Below are 4,013 nucleotides of genomic sequence, written 5' to 3'. Positions count from 1 at the left end.
GATGTGAAGGAATCAGGGGCTCGTCAGTTTTTTGGGCATGTGGAGTTATTGGTATCATCTTGAAAATTATTCAGTTGTCTTGCTATCGGAGAAAAAAATTACCATCTATCTTGAATAGAAGTCAAGATATTTGAGACAGGAGAAGGTGGGGTTGTGTGATTTCAAAGGTAAAATTATCCAAAAAATGGCTGCGAAAGTTTGGTTATCTCCAAAGCTTGAAAGTCACTGGAAACTGAAAACGTACATTTTTGTGCCTTTAATCAGCGCTTTTCGGTAAAGTCAACTCAGAAATATGTTCTTAATTGGACAACAATGTTGTTAAGCTAAAATAAAAAAAAAAACCAACGGAAATTCATTAATAAATTGCAAAAACTGGCAGAAAAATGCCAGTTTCTTCTATATCATTATTTTGACTAGCGCCTGATTTCACCACGCTGTCTCACGATTATGTCCCTCCTTGTTGTTTGGGTTGCTTGCAGGCTTGTCGTCGCAGCCCGCCTCCGAAATAGTGGTTATAAATTCTGTCGATTCTTGGAATGCAGGAGTGGAGGTGTGGGAGGTGAGGGAGAGAAGGGGGTAATTAAGGTTACAACTACAATTATTTGTGCACCAGTGCTCAAAGGTCGTGTGACGTAACTGACTCCGTGAACAGCGTTCACAAACTCGATGGGCTGTTTATCTGTAAAGTGTGGCGTCGGTGGCCTAGTGGTCGGGCAACCGGACACGTAATCGTGAGGTTGCGGGTTCGGGGGTTCGAGCCCTTGTGTCCTTGGGAAAGGCACTTTACACGAATTTTCCTCACTTCACCCAGGTGGGAATGGATACCCCGGCTAAAGACAGCGAAAGATCTTGTCAGTAAATTAGTGTTTTAGTGACTATACATGGCTGCTTGCACTATATACTTCCTAGGAAGTTGAGGTTGTTTCAGAATGCTCTCAGGTCTGCTGGGGTAACAGTATAGATTGTGAAGCACATAGAGCTTGCTGTTGAGCGGGGATTTGCGCTGTACGAACGCTATTTAGTATTATGAAGTGTCCAATTTTTCGGCATCAATAAATTATTGTTGGGTTGCTCTTTCTATTTCAGCTGGTATGTCTTTTGACGCCTTGTGTTTTGTCACCGGCGTCTGTTTTTGGCTGGCTCGCATTTTGTCGGTGAAGGAAAGAGAGACGCTAATTCTGAAATCCTGCAAACGAAGTCTATTTTTGTCGAAAATCCTCCTCTTTCTTTTGGGTTTTGGTATCAAGGCCAGGCCAACTGGGACTGGGTTATTGTATCTTGTCCATAGAAGGTCTCGCAAAAGACTCCAGCTACAATCTAAATATTATATGGGAGAGATAGATTTCCCAACAGATTGACTTTGGAGGATTGCCTTCTTTATATTTCCCTGATCTCATTAAGTGTCCAAAGTAGGGCACCATTAGATTTTTTATCGTATATTTATTCTCTTCTGGGATTGATCTCTCTCACGTCCTTGGCAAGTAATGACGGACGGGATCAAATCAGCGCACCTCATAAACGATCTAATTGTAACGATAGGAGCCTAAAAAGTTAACATCAACAAGATTTTATTGCTGGTAGGACTTTATTGAGATTGCAGAAAAGAATGGCAGAATCTATATATAGATCGCTGCATCCTTTGTGACGTAGTGCACACCCCAGTTAGCGGAGTGTGCTCTCTATGGCGGGAACAGACGCCAATACGTGCGTCGATCGAACAACACTGGTAGTTGTTGTTGTTGTTGTTGTTGTTGTTGTTGTTGTTGTTTTGTTGTTGTTGTTGTTGTTGTTGTTATTGTTTGGTTTTTTTGTGGGGGGGTGTTTTTTGTGGGGGTGGGGTTTTTTGGTAAGTGTTTTACGGCGCTCGTAACTGTATACAGTCATATGAGCACTCCGGACCCTCTAAACATTTTCAGCTAGTAGAAATTTTGGAATTTTGCCCGGGTGGCGGTCGAAGCCTTCTCTTATCGATTTTGGATCACCAAGAGATCTTTAACGTTCGCTACTTGCACATGGGACCTTCGAGATTTTTCTTCCTTATCCGAAAAGGCTAGGTGTTAGATCTTACCTGCCATTAGATCAGGGGTGTGGCTGAAAGACTGCAGTAAGAAGGAGCCAAGGAGTAGCAGTAGAAAGGCTACAGAAAGAGTCAGGAGCCCAGAGGAGAGGTCAAATATAGTGAGGGGTGGGGGCAGAAAGTGGGGATGAAAGCAGACGACAGAACATTGTTAGAGGGAAGGCAAGGATGTGAAAGGAATGAGAGGCGAACACCATAATCTCTCTACCACGAGAGCCCCCCTCCTCCCCCTCAACCCCACCCTCGTTTGGAAAATTTGAAATATGTTAAGAGCTTTTGATGCCATTGACCTGATTAAGCCTTTCACAGGTCCTTGTTGTGATATTCTCCTCAGTTTTGTACTCAAGATTCTAACCTCCACAGCCACTTCGGGAAGGCGCAGCAATAGCCATCAGTTTCAAGTGTGCTTTGCAGTTCTGAATTTACAGCTCTTGCTAAGTCCTGGATGCTTTGAAACTTTCCTCCAGCAAGCTTATCTTTCGGAAAAGGAAATAACGAGGAGCCAAAGGGGGCTAAGTCAGGGCTGCGATTGGCTGAGGCAACTCCTGGTCAGATCTCTGGCTCTTGTACGCGCAGGGTTGTGGTCTTTGCGTTGTGGGGAAAGGGGGTTGAGGGGGGAGGGGGGGGAATGCACTGTCGTTGGGGAACATTGCGCAAGAACAAGTTGAGCAATTATTTAGCACATTTGTTTCTCACGCTCTCTCTGTCTCTCTCATTCTCCCTCTCTCTCTCTCTCTCTCTCTCTCTCGCTGGGCAAAATTACATTAGTTTAATAAAGACCTTACAACTCATATAGTAGGCGGATGTCATTTGGCGGATGGTGAGTGGCGGTATAAAGACATAAATGCTACGTTTGTATAGTAAAGGTGTTCCATTTCCTACATTGATAAAAACCTGCCGGTAACTGGGGCTGGCTGGCTGTATGATGGGTTCAGTATATCGAGGTTTGGCGGAATTTTTTAAAAAGAAGAAAATAACAAAAGAAAGAAATCCATTTACGTTCCTCGGGTACAGTTTTGGGGTCTCAGATTTCTGAACCTGTCTCTTCACACTTCTCTCACAATCTAGCCTCAGCGCAACTGCTTCTGCTCCAGACAGGCTTTCTCGGTATGCGCATGCGCAGAAAGAACTCCCTGATTATATTAGTGTGCTCATATAGCAACTTGCAGTGGATGGAAAAACTACACTCATGTCCAAGAAATAACATTCGCCTTAAAGAAGTTGTCTCCTTCAGTCTTGTCGGGAAGTTTCCGTAACACATATTATATATAAATGTCTCCACAAATGTCCTTACAAACGTCTCAGCAACAGTTTGCACCAAGAGCAGGTCGTATAATACAAGATTTCCCTGAGTCTGAACGATCGATATGGAACATTTCATTAACTGTAAAAGTTTGGTTTTCTATAGATTTTTTTTCTGTTTTGCAAATCACTTTTATGTCCATATATAAAAACACGTTCATATAAGGATTTTATTGAAAATTTGAAAAAAAATATAATAAAGGGTTTCCCTGAGTCTCAACGTTATGGGACATTTCATTAACTGTAAAAGTTTGGATATCCATCTATTTTTCTTCTTTTTTTCTTTTCAATTTTTTATCATCACTTTTTATGTCCATTTAAAAACACATTTATGTAAGGATTTTATTGGAAAAACGTTGATTATGGACATAAAAAGTACATTTGTAGTTTTCAAGGACACCCACATTTTGGAAGTCACCATACTTTGACTATTATTTTGTCTCAAATGTTTTCCTCTGGCACCAAGCAACCCCACCTCTTTCAGTGGCAAACTGTCATCTCCACCCCTGATAAAGTAAGATGGGTTCATGTTTTTATATAAAATAAAACAACAAATAACGATTAAAAAATTTTATCGTGTATCCAAAAATGGACGAGCACCTGATTCTACGCACACACACACACACACACACAC

The sequence above is a fragment of the Aplysia californica genome, unplaced genomic scaffold (assembly GCF_000002075.1).
Source record: "Aplysia californica isolate F4 #8 unplaced genomic scaffold, AplCal3.0 scaffold00412, whole genome shotgun sequence".
Taxonomy (NCBI): domain Eukaryota; kingdom Metazoa; phylum Mollusca; class Gastropoda; order Aplysiida; family Aplysiidae; genus Aplysia; species Aplysia californica.
This window is presented reverse-complemented; position numbering follows the sequence as displayed.